Consider the following 21,765-nt stretch of genomic DNA (forward strand, 5'->3'; position numbering starts at 1 on the left):
TAGGTAGCACGGCTCAGCGACAGCAGGGGGTTGGATATGGGAGTGAAGGAGATAGAAGTAGGGAGCAAGGTAGACAGTCGCCATGGCAGCAGCGGAGCAGCCCGGCCGGGAAGGCCCAGTGGCTTCGACCAGAATAGTGGACTGGTGATAGACCATAGGAGGTGGCCCAGCAAAAGCGCAGTTGAGGCGGATCAGGAGGCCCGAGGTGGTGAATAGCCCTCAGGCTATTCAGCTTTGAAGAAATTTCCTAGAGCCTCGCCGAGAGCCCCAACGAGTCGACATACTCGACGACACTTAGGAAGGCTGGTAGCTGATTACGAGTGGGAAAGAGGATGTCTTCCTGTCGTGAACATGGGAGCCTCAAGCGGGAGAACTCCTGCAGAAGTCAGCCCCGTGAGCAGAGCAGGCCAGCAGAAGGTCACCTCATGAGGCACAGGCTGGCGAGGTGGCTTTCCCAAGGCGGTGCCGGCGGGCTGCCGTCCTGTACCAGCCAACCCGCAGTCGGAGAAGCAATGAGGTGGTGGCGTATGCAACATCACCACTCCCCCTGGCTGGATGGCGGGGTATTTGAATTTCGAAAAAGGTATTCAGAGCCTTCAGATGATGCTCGGACCCAGAGATATTCGGACCCTTCTGAAGCCGTGGCTTCAGGGAAACATGCTTATCTGACACCCCGGAAGCCTGAGTTTGATTCCCATCCCAACCTATATGTACCTAGTGAAAAGCTACAGCGCGAGAGCCATCGGTTCCCGCACTGTAGCTTTCCACTATGCTTAACCAACAAGCCCAACTAGTTACTCTGCGAAATGTGCAAAATTTTCGATTCGAAGCCACTAATTTACTTTGTCTACAAGAACCTCCTTGTGAAATATCAGGTGGATCGCCGAATTCTGTATCTTCACGTGTTTTTTTTGTGTGTGTGTGGCGTACGCCATCTTTTCTAACGGCGCAGTTTCGCCAACAAACCGCCAACATTCACACCTAAGGATTTCACTTTAAAAGAATGCGATGTCGACTAAACCACCATTTTTCTTGAACGTAAAGCCGGCAGCAGATCTCTAAGGCTAGACGCACATGCACATACTTGCATGAATTCATAAGCGTAAATACAATCCCGCATTTTTACAGTAGACACAAAGCATCGCTACTCTATCGCGCCATCATTTTGTCCCATCGGTCACCGCGTAGCAAGTGGCTTAGCTGGCACGGATGCACGGAAACAATATTTCCCTTCAGGCAACGTCCTTCAAAGCTCCCAAAGCTTGACTGAGGACGCTAATCAGCTTAGTGGGCGCCCCATCTGTTTGCTATGAATATCACGACATCCTCGATAGCCGCCATTCCGTGAGAAGCCGAGGTGCAGTTGTCTAAATGATCGCAAAGCCAGTGCGTCAACACAAAATCTTCAGCTTCTCTGTTCGTGTGACTTATGAGCGTGAGGGCTGCTATCGTAAATCTAGGTGGGCTGACACGCATTTGTTCATGGCTGCCATCACTTGTTTCGAAAGGGCCAACTGCCGTTTCTCAACAAATCGCTGCGTCTGGCGTTTTCACTTAATAATGCCCAATTGTGTGTGCCTAGATTGCATCTACCTTCGAGAGCTTATAACTCCTTTATTGGACAACAGCCTTTGAGGCTAGGCTGACAGCAGCGAATGATTGCAATCACAATTAGGTGTGAGTGTCAACAAAGCAGCAGAGGACAACAAACGGCGAAGATCCATGTCATAATTTAACGAGCTAGGTGTAGTGAAGGTGAGAGATGCATCGATCTCATTGCACACGAAATCTGTGAGCGCAGTAGAGGAGCCGGCGATGCCATCTGGGAAGAAAGGTAATAGACTTGATTCTTAAGTCAGCACCGTCTCTGCACACGACGAAATTTAATTGCCAAATCGATTCTTTCTATAACCTATAGCTCAATATTGATATTTACTTAGTGAGCCTTGGGACACAGTAGTTAATTCATATGCATATATGTACCACGGAATATGTAGGTACTTAAATAATAAAAGAAACAACATTTACTCCAATGAATGAATGAAATTGGTTAGGAAGAATTGAAACTGCTTTGTAATGCGGTATGTTATGCCCACGGGAGGGCGCGTGCTGCTGGGTGATTTGTAGCCATGTATTCGCATAACGTAGTCTTGCACATGGAAGCTGCGAAACTGCTTTCTTGCCCTAACATTTGTATGCTCCGCCAATCTTAAAGTGATGAGCAAATAGACATTATCTGATTTCATTCCAATTGTGCTTATCCAGGCAGAACATATATTTTATGGAACGAATTTTACTACAAAGCACCAGTCAAAGGTGGGATCCGACTATCATGTTCGCCAACGTTCTTTTTTACCTCGACGGCACTCCACGGGCTTGGTTCAAGACTCACGAAGGGGAGATCACAAGCTGGGGTCTCTTCAAAGACAAGCTGCTAGACATTTTTGGCAATCCGTTTTGTCGCCAACTCCAAGTAAAGAAGGTCCTTGGCACACGCGCACAGACGTCGACCGAGTCCTACGTGTCGCACATTCTCGATCTCTCGGCGTTCTGTAGCAGGGCCGACCCGAGTATGTCGAAGGGCGCTAAGGTTAGTCACATCATCAAAGGTCTTGCGGACGATGCCTTCAATCTGCTGATGTTTACCATCCTTACCAACTTCGATATGATTCGGTCATCGAGGAATGCCATCGTCTCGAGCACGCGAAAGCCACTGAGTACCCCAACACATAACGCGCCTTCCCAACACAGCTGCTGTGTCATCTTGTGACGATCCCTTCTACCAGCTCTCTCGATGTGACAACTTAACCCGCCTCATTCGTCATGACGTCGAAGCATCACAGCCGGCGGTCACTACATTCCCGTCTTCTGGTCCTTCTCCGCTGACGATCTCCTTCATACAGGCAGTCGTCCGCCAAGAATTTTCAAACATCTAGCTTCACTCCGTTTGTCTTGTGAGCTCACCCACGTTACTACATCTGAACGCATCACTGACAAAAAGTGGGATGCGTTTTAACTGCTGCCGCGTCGGTCATATGGCTCGCCACTGCCACAGTCGCTGGACTTCCCTGACACGCTATTCTTCTGCCGGTTACCCTCTTCCCTATAGTTCACACTTTTCATTCGCCCCCTCTATGCACAACCCATCATCGGATCCTGTGACAACGTTCCCGTGTACGCGTTGAATGACACCGGCAGGCATGTGTTCAATATGAGTGCTGCTTTACGCAGTCGGCTCAATAAATTTACGACGCCTACCCCGAAGCGAACCCCGTGTGTCACCGACGGAGGGACTGTTGCTCCTGTTGGTATGTGCTCTACCAGGCTCACCATCGCTGAGAGAAGCACCGTCGTTCTTTTCACCGCCAACGAGTATTGCTCTTACGGACTCATTCTCGGTCGGTATGTGCGCGCCACTCATCCTGCATTCTATGAGTGTTCGGCCGGCTCACTTCGCGTTTACTTCCTTCTTCTTCCCTACCCTGTGGACGCGCCTCGGATCTATTTAGGCTTGATGGATTTTATTCGCCTCCCGCCTAAATGTGTGGGGCGCATCGACTTGTTTTTCACACCATCTGTACCTGACGGCAAAAACGTGGTCGCATCAATTCAGCTCGTTATGCTTACAAACGGTGTTATTGTTTCGCGCACTACGCCGACAATTACTGGCAATCGTACTTACCTTCCCATTGGCAATTTTCTGCTAACCGCGCAAGTAGTCCCACAAGGGGTCTTATTGGCAGAAATTAGCGCTCTGCAGGATGATCACGTCGAACCCTTAACAGCGGAAGCTTGTTGAAACTCAGCCCATACAGCGACGTCATCCCCCGGCAGTGGCATTGACATTGAGGAGGTGGTTTCCTCTGACCTTACAGCGGCTCAAGTTGTAGACTGCGTATATGATGCCACCTATTTTTCTTATAGCGTCCTACGGTCCGGCTACTGGCCGATTGCCGTCGACGTCATGGATTGAGAGGAGACTGCATTTCTTAGACCTGACAGCGTTTATCAGTTCGAGGTGATGACTCTCAGTCTCTATAACGCGCCGGCCACCTTCCAACGATTTATGAGCTCTTTGCTTCAGGGATTCAAGTGACCCACTTGTTTAGGCTATGTAGACGACGTCATCGCTTTCTCTCCCACATTCTACAAGCTTCTCAAATGTCTCTGCGATTCTTGACGTGTTCCGCTGCGAGTGCCTCGCCTCTGTGTGGGCAGTTCCATAGTTTCGTCCATACTTTTACGGACGGTCATTCTGTGTTATCAGTGATCACCACGCTCTCTGCTGGCTATCCTCACTCAAGTACCCCACTGGACAACTCACTGACTGGGCTTTACGCCTCCGAGAATATACGTTCTCCGTCGTATACAAGACGGGACGCTTCCATCAGGATGCAGAATATTTGTCCCGCCAACCAGCAGAAGAACCGACAGATGCCGACGCCATCATTCTATTTTCTCTGTGTCACAGTCGCTTCAAATCGCCTACGAGCAACGCCACGGTCTTTTGTTACGAACTCTCATCGAGCGGCTAGAATCATTGCCTGGTGACAGACCTCTCCGGATGTGTCTGCTCAAGGAAGGGACATTACATTGCCGTGATTTTGATCCCCATGGCCCTTACCTTCTGCTCGTCATCCCATCCCGCCTGCGTTCGACTGCCCCTCCCCACACCCCGAACACGCTCCCTTGACTGGGTGCATGGATGTCTGACGCATATATTACCATGTACGGCGTCGCTACTGTTACCCATGTCTCGCCTGCTCTGTACGGCGTTAGGTCAGTTATGTTGCCGCTTGTGAGCCCTGTCAGTGCCGGAAGAAACCTTCCGCGCTTCCAGTCGGGTGTGGCCAGTCGATCGACGTCCTGCCCCAACCTTCTTGGCCCGTGTCCTTTCTCGGGCTCCAGAAATAAATGGTTTGCCGTCGCTACCGATTACGCTACGCGGTGCGCCATGACAGGAGCCTTCCCAACAAGCTGCACTATGGACGTCGCTGACTTTGTACTCTGCGACTTCCTTTTAGTACACGGTGTTCCGCGCCAATTAATAACTGACCGTAGCCATAGCTTTCTCTCAGCAGTCGTCGAAGACAACATTCGCTCGTGCCCGACAAAGCATAAATTCAGCACATCATACCACCCGCAGACCAACGGCCTCACGGAACCCCCCAACCGGACCTTCACCCACATCCTTTCGAAATACGTTGTGGATGATGACCATGGCTGGAATGTTCATTTACCATATGCGACGCTCGAGTATAATACATCGCGTCGCAACACTGACGGCTATTCACCATTCTTCTATACGGCCGAGCACCTGCGTCGCCATTGGGTACCTTGCTGCCCTGGCCCGCATGTTCTGCCACGGAATAATCCCGCAACGCGGTGCCACGTGATGACTACTAGAAGCAGCTCTATCATTGCCACGATCGTGATGTGCACTCTTCTGCGGGCTCTCCGGTACATCTCTGGTCGCCCATCTGCCGTGTGGACCATTTATAATAGCTGCTGTCGCCTTACAGTGGTCCATACCATGTGGTGCGACAAGTGGGCGATGTTACTTATGAAATCATCCCCGCCGCCCCTCAGCGTCATCGTCAGCTGCAAGTGACTTAAGCCCCCTCACACACCTTTCACCACGGATGTGTACCTTAAGGATCGAAACGGTGCTTTCACGGCCGGGGGTTGATAATACGGAAGAGCCGCCACAGCGTGCATGCATTAAATAGGAGAAAGAAGACGTGCTCCCGATCGCTATAGGGTCGCAATATTCACCATCGCGGGCCTACGTGTAAATATATTGGAAGTAGCCGCGTGCATAAGGTATACTTCACAATATATATATAACTAAGAACTATGAGCATGAAAAATTAATAATTGAAAGCAGTCTCTTCCATTAAACTTGGCTCGTACATGAAACACTTCAGAATTTATGACGCCGAATAAGGCCGTCTTTTGGCATACGGCTGCACTTGTTCGCTTGATCACGCTTCTTTCATAAATATCTTGTGACTCCAACGGAAGACAGGGCGCCAGAACTTCATTACGGGTGTTCCTTCTGCAACATCTACTCAATTTGGGGCACCAGGCACACGTGATTGTAACGCATATAGCCCCGTTATTCGCCGCAGCCTTCGAGGCTGGTTTGGACAGCTCAGTGAAGCATCAAGTCGTTCGGGCAGCTTTCCGCGAGTCTGAAACAGAAGAACAGGAAAAGTGGAGGACGTGCCGAGGACGTTCATACACTGGAGGCGGCCACGTTCTCCTATTCGACTTTATGCCATAAAGCTTCCTGTCCCAACAAAAACAAACCTTCCCTGATCACAGACGGGTTCTGCCTTACCTTTCCCGAAAGTCTACACTGGCAAAGCGATGAAATTTCTCATAGAGAAGCCCTGCACATGACCTGATAGGTTTCCTTGTATTTGAGTACAGTGACGCTGTAGTCAGCTCGCTTGTTCCTAGCCTAGCGCGCCTTCCATATTATTTGCTACAGGGTAGCATTTGCATTGATATTATGAAAACACTCGTATAAACATGATCCATCTTCGTCCCGCTACCTCAAGCTCTGGGAAACAACCCCGGTCCCGTACACAAAATAGACGCAGAACGAACACTTACCGTGCATGCGTACGTATGTGGGATCCATACCGGGACGTTACTTATTGCCGTTCCTATCTTTTCCTCTTCTCACGCGAGTTCACGCGACATCCAGCTAAGTGTGATAAAGTCGACTTCGAGTCTCTGACTGGAATGTCGGTTATTTAGAAGAACGGCGACAGAGGAGTGGGCATTTCGCTTGTAATGTTTTCTTCCACTCCCAAGAGGCTAAAATGTGTGTCTTGATCTGAGTGGCACCGGTCCAACACAACGGGTCACATTCTGTCAAAAAGCATATATTGCAGGAAAAAGCTATATGATTGTATTTCTTCAGGAATGATTTGAAATAAGGAAACGCAAGGCGCATGCAGATTTATGTTTATATACATACATATATATATATATATATATATATATATATATATATATATATATATATATATATATAAACATAAATCTGCATGCTCCTTGGGTTTCATTAATTTCAAATCATATATATATATATATATATATATATATATATATATATACATATAAACATGAGACTAAGCAAAATATACACTTATATAGCAACTCTTTCATACAGCACCACAGTTTCACTTTTCGAAGCACCGTCTTCCCAGCTTTATTGAAATAGCAACAACTAAATACCCAATAAAACCATGCAGAACTTTGCTTATACTCCCGTATCACACACTCAACAGAGTAAACAAACAGGCAAAAAATGCAGCAGAGCAACAACTTCGTGTTTCTCGCAGAAAAAGTAAACAATACACATTCGAAAAGTGAAACTGTGGTGCAGTATGAAAGAGTTTCTTGCCCACACGATCAAATTATTGATCCTTCAAACGGAAGGACCTGTAATAAACTCCAGGTCCGGAAGGATATCGGTCTTCCTTTGTTTCCCTGAGAGATTTCGTAGTCGTACGCTTGGGCTGTTTTCTATTTGGCCACTTCATATGTTTCCATACCTCAAGACCTTGTTCTGTGCACTGCGATCATGTTTCGCAATGCTTTACACGCACATTTATTCAAAAAATTTTGCGCACAAGGTGTCTTAAGGTGCCTATGCTTACGGCACTCAAAATTTTGGTCCACCATATAATTTAATTGGGGAAGTACCACCAAAGTGCGATGGCACCGCCTTGTTTAACGATGAGATTTTAACAGCTTGTTCGGGCCGAATAATGCTAAACAAAAGGGATGACAATATTTCGAACTGCTTTCTTCATCACGAAGTTGTAGACGCATTAAGGTACGCCTTGCAGAGCGCATATGGCTAGTTCATGAAAATATCGCGTTGTTGCTGTGTTTGTATCATTTAAAATCGTCGCATTGGGTATCGGAGTTTCCGCTTCATTTGAAACAAGTTGTAATTGCATTATGATGTTTTGCGTACAGCTCAGTAACATGTACAAAAATGTGTATAACAACTTCATACCTGGGGAGATGATCACCGGAATGGTGAGGCAAGAAAGTGAGCTTCTTTTTCGAGAGCAAAATCGGGCACGTACTCGCGCATGTTTGCTGCGCATGCAAGTGCAGTGGTTTGAATAATGTTTCTCGACAATTGACGATTTTTTGTCGGCTAATGATAAACTGTAGTGGAAACATCGGCACCAAATACAACTTGCACAGTGTATGCCAAGATATCCACTGACAGCAGTGATCGTTCGTGCATCGTCCCGCTTGTTCCACTTACATTTTTTCGTATCAATGGCCCATTTAAGAGAGGAATCGTTAAAGCCATTAAAACTGCGTGCGCTGGCAAGCATTTGCTTATGTACACTACAATGTCATTCTTCGAAAATGATATTTTCTTGCCGTATGATCTGGATTAGGATATGTGTTTCTGTTCCGATGTAAGATACGTTTTATGCTTGTTGCGACGTTTCTTTTATAACCTGTGTGCCCCTTATTGGAATGCAGTGGTAGTGTACTGGATGGCGTTCGTAATAAAAATGTATCATTTAGTCATCCTCCCCCACTACTCCCTTACCCGCTCCTTTCCTTCCAGTTTCATAGTCCAGCATGGTCTCTCACAACCGGTACGACTTGTACTTACACCTGACTATATTATTTCTCCTTTGTGTATTTGGCTTTTTTTTCTAATAATATTTAAAGCACGAATATTTTTACACCGTGTAGCTTCAATATATTTTTTAGTTGGGAGTCTGTGCAGTTTGCGTTGGCCATTCTTTCTTTGTGCGCGACTCGTCCTTGGGTGCGCTGGGCTTGGAAGATTAGGCATCAAAAACTCGTCCAGGCAACCACACTAGCAACGTCTTATCGTTCTGCTTTGATTTAGATACCAAATTGTGTAGCGTAAAACAAAAAAAAGACATCCAAGCAGCATACTGCCTTTTACGGCATGAACTATCAGGCGCATTTGAGCCGAGCGTCTTATAAACCATAGTTTCTTACAGAAATCACTAGATGAAACTCGGGTGCGGCGATCATTCAGATATAGCAAGGGAATTATGGTTATGGCGAGAAGATGTGGCCTTTGCATGGCATCTTTGCGTCGGCGGTCAAAATCCGACTACCACCGGCCACCAAAGAAATGCGTGACACAGACGTAGAATTAAAGCTATTGGCTTTCAGTATTTGAGTAAAGCTATTGCTAAAAAAGATGCGTGTACTTTCAGAATTATAGTACTTCCAAGTCTATTGTTTCGATATACACGGTGATAATTTTTATGTTTTACCGAATTTTAAATATCGCGTGCCGCAGTTGGCTTAATTCTTATGTATAGCTGGAGTTTTCGAAGAGGCGGACATTATAGGAGGTGAAATTGAAACACATGTTGAAATAATTAACAAAAAGTGATAATTAGCTTACTTCATTACTTTCTTGCACATCATGCAATTAACGGATTGTAGCCGTTGAGTTTGGAAAACGCATACGCTTGAAATAAATTTCCAGGATTATAGCAGTTTTGATATATTAATTCCGAAATTGTGGGACGAAATATATGGGCGTTCAAGTTCGTTTCATGCTTCAATGCGGAAAAGCGCGTTCTGTTAAAAAAGGCAAATGGACCAAGATTGCGTTTTTACGGTGCATTTGACGCTGCATAATTCGAAACTCGTGCCAATCTGGAAATTCATTCCAAGCGGGTACGCCTGACGCTCACTGGCTATGATGCATAAATTTGCAATATTTGCCGTAAGGTAACTATCTCAGAAGTTAATTGGTAAATAACTGTATTCACTTGAATACATGTTTCGATATTCCGTGCATGTTTGCCATCATGAACAATCCAACTCAAGGACAAGAATAATGTACTTTGCAACAGAAATTTTTATAAAAATTTTCCCTAAAACCTAAAAGTGATCACTGAATATATACGCTATTGCGGTATCACTTTCCTTAACGTTATTTAAACTTTTACGCGTGGAGGGATTGCATGCTTGCTTCAAGCCCAATGTGCCACGTGAATGCGCACCACAAGTTTGGAATGAATCCCGCAAAAGCAGTGCACGAGCTCGAAGTGGCAGAAAGATTTCATGGCCAAGAAAAACAAAGACGGCGACGTTGACAACGACCACGACATAAACAAAGACACGCAAAATTGTATTCGTTTGAACTGTACACGGCTATTTTCTGTCATTCGCCTCTACTACATTTTTGTAGATTGTGTTCCAAACATTACTGCAACTGCCTGAGGCTATCAGAGAAAACTGGAGATATCTGTTTCCATTGTATTATTGATATAAAACACTGTGACTTTTTTTTCAGCACAGCGACAAGGCCCGGGACATTCACTATGACTGATCCGCGTTGAGAATTACAATATAATAATGAAATTCACATCAGAACGCGTTAACACGCTTTCGTGGTAGTATTTCTGGCACGACTAATAAAAATGTTCAGATCCCATCCACTGTGGGAATCTATGAACCCGAAGCTTTGTGTGCTGTCTGCTTTGATTGACGGTAATTGGCAATGATACTGGACGAAAATGTGCAATTACTTCTGCGTTTATTCCAATACGAGAGCGGTCAGTTGATGTTAAAGGTTACCATGAGTGCACTATTGCTTTTTCTCTGCGCATCGTTCCATCCATCCATCCATCCATCCATTCATCCATGATGGATGGATGGATGGATGGATGGATGGATCGATGGATGGATGGTATGAGCATCCCCTTTGGAACGGTGCGGTTGGTTGCGCGATTGAGCTCCTCCTATTATACTGTCTAATGTCGTATCTCTGTTAAAAAAGAAAAAAAGAAAGAACAACGCTATGAATTCCCACAATAAAAATTTTCTGACTCCCTATTGCGAATTTTGCTTTTGTACGTCTCCGGTTTTTGTCGTTTCTGTACTCTTCGTCCACCGATCTTACAATCGCCTCTTACTAATTTCTATTGCGGACATGTTTACTTTTCCAACCCAAAGGCTGCAAGAAGGCCAGTGGTGCCTAAATCAACCGCTGGGCAGAAGTCTTCTCATTGTAATAAAACATACTCCATCGTTTCCTCAGCTTTACGGCAGCAAGCACATGCTTCTTCTTCCTTCCTATATCTCGCCTTATAGGTGCGTGTTCTGAGGCATCCCCGATTTCGCTTCGAAAAATAATGAGCTTCCCTCCGGCGATGGTGGAGGCGAGCGCCATTTTGTGGTGTTGAAAAAACCCTGCGGCATGCGCAAGCAAGACCACACACCGGCGGCAGCAGCACTGTCCGGAAAGTCGGAAGAAGTGACAAAGCAAGCTTAGCTTTGTCGGGTACATATCAACGTTTATCAACGGGGACATAGCAAGCTTAGCATAGGCGGGTACGTATCAACGTTTTCGAAAGCAAATCGCATGTGAATAATAAGTATCAAGCACCGAATCGAATATTGCATAGACAAACATACAACTTTTCAAAAAAATTATGCGTAAATGGTTGCGGAGAAAACATCAAAAGTTGTATAAAAAGAAAAGAGAACTCTCCTGAAGGACTTGAGTGCCATAGAGTATTGTAATAGGGGCTGTTTAGAGAAAAACATCGCTGGCTGTAGCGTAAAGTATTAAAATACTGCAAGACTAAAGAGCCAAGAAAGAAAGATAAAAGCAGCCAAAATATTAACCAGCGATGAGTCCGGCTGGCTAGACTACGCTACGGGAAGGGCAAAGAAGATGGAAGGAAGGGAGAGCAACAGAGAGATGGGAGCAGGAAGACGTGCAAGGACAACACTGCAGAGTCAAAGTGCTCGCACAAGCCAGACGTTCTCAAAAAGCGCAAAGCGCCTTCATTTCCATGGGACCTGATGATCGGTAGGGGCATTGTTATATTATTCTCTCTTCACTAAGAAGACGATCATTAATTTCCTTAATGCGTTGGACCTAGATTGTCTTTGTGCTTCAAACTGAGGACAGTTACTCAATAGGTGGTCACTGCATCACTGCTGTCAAGCCGGTGACATGATATGCAGGACTGTCAGTCATTGCAATTACTGCTGAATAAGCGTTTGTGAAGGCAAACTGCCAACCACAACCGGCACAGAAGAGACACTTCGCGTTGGTGCAGTCCAGCCGGATGTCAGAGTTGCAGCGAAGGGCTGGGTCTGTGCAGTCTTTTGCACCTTGTATGTGCAGTATTGCACTCAGTTAACGAGAGTGTGCGTGGTAGAACGCAAAGCTTTCTCGAAGCGTCAATCTTTGAAAGCGGAATGGCACGCAGCGGTATTCTTGGTTCGACGTCCGAGATGCCTTATATACGTCATCATTTCCTATGGTACTAAGATCGGCTGGTATCCATGGAAAAGGGATATTACTTTCTTTTTTTCTCGAGCGATGGATAAGTTCCACGATTTCGCTGGTCAGTCGATCATGAGTTCCATGTCCGAGAAATTACTGCATACATTGTAAGGCCGGCCTTGAATCGAAGACTGCTCATTTTTAGGACCCTCTGTTGATCACATGAAACGCAGCGAAGAGAGCCGCGATCTCTTCAGCTTTAGACGTAGTGACATGGGAAGTCTTGAACAGTGGCCCTGTAGTTATACCAACAAGGGGAATAATCAGACATCCAAAAAACACTAAATGACCGACTACAAGCGAAAAGTCCCAGGTTATCACGTTAGCTTTCGCCTAGAAAGCGAAAAACAAAGCCTCCATTCCAAATTTTGTTTATGCATTGATTCCAAAACTCCCGATAATCTTACGATATATTGTTTTGCCAACGGATAACAGTAACCAGAATTTAAAACTTTGTTTTCGCAAAACATTTCGTTTGTTTTGATATTTCGAAATACGGCATTGTCTATCTTTGAATACGAGTACTAATACTTAGTTCGTACTATACTATTCACATTCGAAACTTCTAATATTCGCGAACCCGCATTTAAAAACGCATGAAGCATCTGCTATTAAGGAATAATATTGTGTGAGGAAAATATCAAGAATCACTATAGCACGAAGTGTAGAACATTAAAGAAAAATGAAGGAATATGCTGTAGCCTAGATACAATAGTCAAGGTGTGTATAGATATACCACGCTTAAAAAGAGTACTACGCTCACGCAAAAAGCGTGCTGGCGCGAGATGGCATACCGTGGTGATGGCTGCTCATTAGAGAAAGTGATAGAGAGATCTATAAGAAGCGTAAGTGTGCCTCGAACGGAGCAGCTTCTTTGAAGACATTATCCACGTTGCTATTACGCAGAAAGTTGTTCACATGAGCTTGTGCACTCAGAGGAAATACCTCATATAAACGTTCTGTCGCAAAGTGCATGACGAAAAAAATACATGCGTGCCTCCTTTGTAAGCTTTATTGACTAAACTGGTTACAATTTTTGGGCGTTCTGATGGTTTGTACTGGGAGTTATGCATTTGATGTGTCGAGTGGCAGTATCTAAGACGTTGTTTCTTAGCAATTATTCAGTGAAATTAAAAGGCTCGTTGGCATTAGGAACTTCATCAGGAAGACAGTGCAATCGTTCTTTCTTTGTATCTTTTGTCCTCGGAACTCACAACGAGACAAGAGACACCTACTGTCTCGTTCATGTCTTCCGCTGTCATTCTAGGATCTCGGCGCTCTCCTCGTTTTTCCTCCTTTGCCCTTGCTTTTATTTCCCAGTTTTATTGTCACCTGTGTCTCTCGTTGTCTTCATTTCGTTCCCCGAAGTCTTTCGTGCCGGGATTACTTTGTGTCGTCGATGCCAGACCCTTTCCAATTTGGGTGTTTCCGCTGATGCTGATTCATTTGTCACTGCATTAGAAGCACGGAGCCACATCTACAGTGAAACAATAGAGCGCTTGTTCTGGTGAGACCCGCATTGTGTTTTCTCACCAGTTTATCATAGTGCCCAGAGTTATCGCACGAAAGATCCTAAGTCTAAAGCAATACTGGCAAAACAAAGCAATCATGGTAAGAATCGCACTTTCCCTAGTCGTAAGAAAAGAGCGTGTCCTGGTTTTATCACAGCAATTTGATGAAAATGAGAAGGTAGGAAGAATACGAATGCTTCTAACGGGCCAAATGAAACAATTACGATTACAGTGTAACAAAGCGACTCATTGTGGCTTTCTGATGTATTGGAGAAGTTGTCTCCAAGCTTTACCACCTTAGTCTGTAGCACTCTCTCCTTAAAAAGAACGCGCTTCCATTACAAGAAGTCAACTTACGAAAAGTAATTCTTATTGTGTTTTACTTGTACCCGAATGATTAGCCCAGTTAAGCTCTCTATAGCCACGAGAGCGTATTATTTGAGGATTGCGTCTTCCATCAATTCGCAGAAACCAAAATAATTTACCTAGCAGCACCGCAAAAACGTTCCATGAAACGTCCACTTAATTAGGGCCGCAGGGCAAACATTCTTTTTTGCAGGTGCTGGTATGGTAAACTTTGCAAAACGTTTCCTAATTTCACGTGGTAAGCATATATCAAAATTTATTTGTAAAGCACAATGCTTGACGTGCAGTAACGACTCGTTACGCTCAATCAGCTCAAGATACAGACATTGGCAGTGCCTTAGCCAATGAAATCTGCTCGCGCACAAGAGCAAGTGATTAAAAAATATTGTTTTGTTCTACTGAAAAAATGCGGTATGACAAGCTTACCAAAAGTGCTAGCACCCAGGCCAACGCAGTAGAGGTGCACGAAATTGCTGGTGAAACGGCGTAATGCTACCAGTTACGGCAATGAATACAATCTAACAAAAATAATTTATATTCCCGCGTACAATCCAGAATTTCAGGGAGGATAGCGGTACTGTGCCTCGAAGCTCTTACATACGTACAATTTCATTTATGATAATATGTTGGTCTTGATGTTTCGGTAATAACGTTTCTTTCTATAATGCAAACAATGTATTTGGAATTATATTACTGGAGAAGGCTATAATTAGGTAGCGCTGAAAACGTTGCTGCCAGTCGTTGAGGCATAAAGTGGCTGGAGTTCATATATATAGTTGGCTTAGTGGCTATATAAGATGACAATGACACCCCATACACTATATTGCAGACACTTAGTGTACAAACACACCTCTTGCCCGTAGTGCTAGTAAACGATTCTCTATACTGTCAAAAAAAAAACATTTGTACGAGGATAAGTCAAGCGAAAACCACTAATGTGTAACAAAAACACGAATTACGGCACCTGCTGCCTGTACGTTGGCAGACATGTTCATAACAGCACGCCGGATGTTCACTAGGTGGCAGCAGTGAGCAGATGCAGAAACAAAGGCACACGGAGAGTGTAAAAAATGGCCGCCACACCGGTCGCCTGTACCGGGGCGCAGCAGCGTTCTGTTTTGGGTTCCTGAATAGCAAATGTGTGAAGCCTACCTAATTTCATCGCAGAATGAAAGTCCAGCATATCAATCTATGGCTTTCACGGCGGCAACTCTGCTAATGGAGTCACAAATTGGCCAATGGTGAGACGTTCGTGGCCTATGTTCTTCATACGCGTCAGGCAAACCCCGTTGTGATTCCAGAAAACATTGCAGCCGTTGAAGCCAACGCGATGGAAAACCATCGAGTGAATCTAGCTGACATATCAACAAGCGCAAACATAAGCCATTCTTGAGCATACTACACTGTGCGCTACTGAAACCTGTACGAAATTAAAAGATTAAGAACGCGTGAGGCTAGGGCTCCTGCTAGTGCTATCTTAGCAGTGCTATCAATGAACGCATGCGACGAACGTCAGTCTCAGTCTTCAACATAGAGCGTCCAGGACGATGGTACTAAGCCGAGCAACAAGGCGAAAAGGATGCTTCTCGAATTACTCGTAGGTAGCTCCACAGCCTGTCAGCGAACAGGCACCCAAGCAGCTGTAGGCGTTAATTTCAGCGAGGCAACAGTTCCTTTCATGGAGTTCGGTTAAGAGCACTTGCAAATCGATAGGCGTCAGTCGGTTTTCCAGCAAGGCTTCGTTTGCAGGGACAATGAAACGAATAGCGGTTGTCAATAATAACGGTTGTGTGGACGATAGACTCCTTCTCGGGTTTTGGCCCCATAACGTAAGAAACGAAGTGGCTGCGTGTCCATCGGTTACAGTTGCTCGATGCGGCAGTTTTATTGCAGCGACGCGTCCCCCGGCTTGTGTGCGTGGTGATAGCGGACTTCCTCTCCTGCTCTCAACATACACGATGTGCTCGGGTTTCACAAAGTGTCTGCAAGATGGCGCACCCAGTACTTGACTTCTGAAATGAAACAGCGCTGTAGTGATGCGCGTTAACAATTTCTGCGTCTTCTCGATCACGAACGGGTCACCATCTTTGCAAGAATCGTCGCCGGGAACGAAGCCTGGTTTTTTCCCTCCAATCAGACACGACTTCCGAGCCTTAATTAATGGCACCTTTTCTCATCGCGCAAAGCAACGGCGTTCCGAACACAGCAATTAGAAGGGAGGCTTGTGCTTATCATCGTTAGTGAAAAACAAGGCGTCATACTGGAGCACTTCACATCGAGAGGGAGCACTACCGCTAGTAAATCACACTCTCACCTCCTAAAGTCTATTTGGCCTACAATCAAATCGAAACACCGTTTTTTGCTGTCTGCCGATGTTCTGATGCAACGTGTCAATGCATGGCCCCATAAGGTCAGTGCAAAAGTTGCGACAATAACATACTTGATGTTGTAATGTCTTCCGCATTCATCATGATCACCAGACCTTGGCCCGAGCCACATCCATGTGTTCGGAACGCTGACGGAAGCCATCGGTGGCAAGACTTTTTGTTCTAATGAAGAGGTACGCCACGTGGTGCACGATTGGTTGCGCACACTCGCAAACAAATTATTTCCTACAAAAATTCAGGCACTTTGTCGGCGCAAGAAAGCTTGCAATGAGTGTGGAGGAGATTACATAAGAAAGTAATACGGCTTGGTGCCGCGTGTACAATAAACATTTTTACAATTTACAATTTTCATTCACCTTACTCTCGTAAATACTAGAATCAGTATAATATATCGAAAGAACACTTAGTGAACTAAAAAGAAGAAAAAAAATAACTTTTGTATAACGAAGGTTCTTTGTACTCAGCATATGGTTATGACTATGGTTACCCAGACCATAGTTACCCAGATTACGGTTATGGCATAAACTCAGAAATGGAGAAAATGTGGTATGCATTTCGAACCGAAGACTGTGTAACGCTAGCAAATGAATGTTACGGTTTTCCATTACACCAGCAGCGAACTCTACTTGACTATTGACTTAAGCACTCAGAGCTACTGCACGTATCGCTCGTGACAGTAACCGATTGTCACACTGCAGGGAGAAATGCGGGCCCACCAACGAGGAATGGTGCCTAGTTGAACGTACCCGTTCAGTGTAGTTGTTTTCATCGCGTTCTTCAACAACGCTATATGGGACACTGATGCAAGGTGTAAGGCAGTGATGTATTTCTGTGACGTATTATACGTCATCTTTGTAGAATAAAGGTTAGTTGCAAGTCTGCACCTGTCCTTGTGTGTCTCTCTGTCGTCGTTTATTCGCGCAGATATAAAGCTGTTTGCTAACAAGCACCAACTTGCCCAACAATAATTCTTGTAAGATCTCAGTGTGAATATTAAGGGACAGAATATAAGCGCGTTACAAAAGAACAGAAAACAATCTCGAGGGGGAGGTCAGATATCAGTCAGAAGGTAATGAAATAGCACTGTCGCTAAGACAGGGGCTCTAGTGAATTGTATATGTGAGAATGGAAAGAGATAGAAAGAGAATAGCCGAAGCGAAAAATAGAGCACGAAGCTGGTGAGTCGAATAGCAGCTCAAAGATATAAGGAAGAAAGACGCGCAGGAACAGAATACACGAAACGTACCGAAAGCATTTCCGGTCTCGGCACCGCACAAAGTGAGTGGTGGCTTTCGTTCGTGCTCATGGGAGGAAAGAGGGAGGGGGCTGCTGGAACACATTGTTACATCGCCGCCTGTCGGCGAGTTTCCATTTGGCGGTGTCCCAAGCAGCCCGGCATTCCCTTTGGACCAAGCCGAAAGACTCGCTCCTTCATTGTATCGTTGTGTCAAACGAAGAAGAAGAAAAAAAAGGATGGCCACGATCACCGTTTCATCTTTAGCCAGAACGAAGTGCTTTCCTCAAAATCTTGTACAAACGGAGATCCTGAGGAACGATGAGCGGCGTTGCAGAAAGCGCCCATATACGTTCGTGGTGAGCATAACCTCGCCTAAGCGCACATCACACAACACAAAAGAAAAATACAGCGCAAGGATTGCGTGGCGCCAGCAGGGACGCAGATGATTTCCGTTTTTCTTTTTGGGCGACTAAGAGTAGAAAAGTTCTCCTAAGGAGCATGGGCGACGGCGTCGCAGGCGATAGCACCGAGGTCGTAGTGCCTGCAGATACAGCATATTGGTACAATAGCACCGAGAAAGTGCTCAAAGATCAACGACGAGGTGGATTAGAAGAGAAATTTGCAATTTATGAATGCTTTCGGACTTTCACTAGAGGTCGTGTCGATTGATTTTTGTATTATTTGCAAGAGACAGCGAGGTACTTCACGAGATTTCATGTAACAAATGTTGAAAAAGAAAGCGTCTCACCATTGTGTCAGATTAAAGGTAGTCTTGATAAGTAAGAATATAATTATGCCGCTGTAATGACCTTGTTTGCGTAAGATTCATTCTGTTATAAACGACCACCTATATGTGCTGAAATTTTATAGCAAGCCTGTCACGGCGCTCTTGCACCACTAGTAGCGGTGTGTAACGCGCCACTAAACTCATCCGGCATTCCATGCATACATTACTGTTCCCCTTAATATTCGACTCAACTGGTGGGAAGCTTCTGTTTCAAGATAAGCATGGGTAAGATACTGTTCACAAGCTCTACAAACTACTAGAATTCGTTCAGCTGCGTCCTAAATTTGACAGTCACTATGAAAGTTTACAGTAAGGGCCGCTTCCGCAATAAATTGCAAGCCATACTTTCAAATGGCACTGATCTACTTTCATATGGCACAGATCTATGACGTCAAGCCAAAACAAATTCATTGCACTCCAGAGAACCAAACACAACACAATGTTAGGCAAGTTGGTAAGGATGCATAATTTCAAAAGGCGACGTAAAAGGCGCCGACTTGACGGGAATGCAAAAAAACAAACGAATGATGCAGTGAAATGGTTTTCAAGATTATCCGCTATGTGGACATATACTTTGTTTTAATTTGTATGAGTAAGTTTGAGACCGCTCAATCATGTGGGACCAAAAGTCAATAAAAGGCATCGTGGACTGGGAGTTACTGACTAGATGAAAAAAAAGAACTCGCAACCCTTCATGCTTGAATAGAGAGGGCCATCAATTTAGCGATAGCATAATGCGATCGATATTTACTGCCACCATCTTGTGCTGTCGCATTCTGCCCTGCACTTTCTGCCGTTTATAAGCTTACAGCTTCACCTATCGTCAACCAAAAAACGAACAGTATGAGTGACGCCTTTTCTTCGACGCCTTTAAACGAAATACATTGCCCGACAACTATCATTGTACGAAGCAAATATTCCTGTAAATTTCATCGCACACTTCTCATATTCAACGCTCTAAGATAACGCACGCATATATATGCATATGGTAACCACAGCTGTCGTTTCCCTCCAGTGTGCAATCCACTGTACTTGGCCCACGCCGGCAGTGCCACCCATGCTCCTGGTGTCCCGCGCGTCTCCAAGTAACAAAACACCGTTGTTCTTGTACCTTGCGAAGACACATACCATGTTGCATTCCTATCAAAATGGGATTACTCGCGCGTTTGAGTACAACGCCTTGTGGTATCGGCCCATCTTGCAAAAGCAGAAACAACGCGGACTGCCCAGCTCTTATCTGTATTGTGCTGTCGACCGAAAACAAAACTAGATCTGATTTCAATATAATAATTGGCATTCCAAAGCAATTATGTTGTTTGCAACCCATTTCGGGACAATATTTTGCTTAATTTTGTCACCAGGCATTACAAAGTAAAAAAAAAAAAGTCGCAGTTCCACCAGAAAAGCAAAGCTTCGATTACGATAGCAAATTAATGGATAGCTATACGATACAAGGATAGTAGTCCTATTGCCCATATAAACTTGGAAACATTCGCTTACGTTATCCGCACCCCCTTCTCCCCATTCCCTCTTCGAAACTTGTCAGCCCGAGAGCAAGCACCCTTTCCCAGAGCGCGTTCCCTCTCCTCCCCTCGCCCAAGTTCGACCACCGTCGTACCACCGACCTACCACGAAAATGGCTGAAGCAACCAAAGAAAGGCTTACGACAATAAAAGAGCGTACAAGCCACAGCGGGGACCGAATAAAGACGATACCACGGCGCTGAACTTACAACTGTACTGGTAGGGGCAGTGCATATACAGGGTGTCCGTGCTAACTTTAGCCAGAGTTTAAAATTATGCGAACGCCATGCAGCTCGACAGAACCGAGGTAACATTGTTTACCGTCGCTTGGAGATACTCAAATTATTTTGTTTTTTCATGCCGCAAGATTTGATAATTCGTCTTCATTAATCAATAAACCTCTTAATTATTATAGTTAGATGAAAAGTGCCAAAGAGAAAATTGTACAGCGACATGAAAAACTGCGGATACAGCTTTCTGTTGCTCAGTGCCTGCTACATAGAAGTGTTTGTCCCCCCCGTGAAAGTAGCTGGCAAATGGACGCGAAAATTGCCGCTCGACCGCCAGATGGAGGGACCTTGCGTGTATTTGCAGGCTTCTTTCATGGCCGGAAAAACATTATGCAGCATGTATTGAGGAACAGAAAGCTGCATAGGGAGTTTTACATGTCCCTGTACAATTTTCTTATTGACACCTCATTCTGAATTTTATGTTTGAGAAGTTGACTCATTTATTAAGACCTATTATCTAATGACGTGGAATTAAAAACATAATTTGAGTATGTCAAAGTGACGGAAAACAACATTATCTCGGTTCTGTCCAGCTACGTAGCTGTCGCATATTTTTAAACTCTCGCTAAAATTACCTGGGACACCCTGTAAGCATACTCCTAATCATGAACCACATTGAAAGTAGGTATCTCTGTAGCCTAACGTGTTATTATCATCGTCTCAAGTTTGTTTTCAGGAACTGCAATTCTAGCATTAGCTAGTAAAACCGACTTTGAGCAGGTGGAACACTGATCGCCTAAGAAAAAAAAATTACTGACGATTACGTTACTTCCTAATGCGAAATTTGAGCGCAGCAAATAAGCTGTTTCACCTTTTCGATAGATTGAGGCAAAGAAATCGAGCAACACATGTATGCGCTATCACCGAATTTTTTTTATTTTTCACACGTATTCCTTTAACAAAGACTCCACTAACAGTTCTTGACAGTCATGAAGGAAGCTTTGTGGTCGGAGAAATAGACTGATATATGTTCGACTTGGTACACCAATGCTTGATTCAAAAAGACGAGATCTATACAAGTGCCTCGCGAGGTTGTCACAGCCGTGGGACGCGTTACGAGCGAGAGGAACGGGATGTTCTCCCGCATCAGTGTTAGGAAATTGCTGTTTGTCTTTATGTCAAGCCGCCACCGATCTGGCTCTCTGATTGCCACCGCACAGGGCGAACGGCAGCGGCAATTTCGGCTCGGGCGGTGCACATATACAGATCCGCCGCCACCGATCTGGCTCTCTGATTGCCACCGCACAGGGGTTGCATTGGAGGAGGAGCGAAGAAAGGAATTAAGTTTGAGCCGGCGCTTTGACAACCGGAGACT

Source organism: Dermacentor variabilis, chromosome 2, assembly GCF_050947875.1.
Source record: "Dermacentor variabilis isolate Ectoservices chromosome 2, ASM5094787v1, whole genome shotgun sequence".
NCBI classification, from domain to species: Eukaryota; Metazoa; Arthropoda; class Arachnida; order Ixodida; family Ixodidae; genus Dermacentor; species Dermacentor variabilis.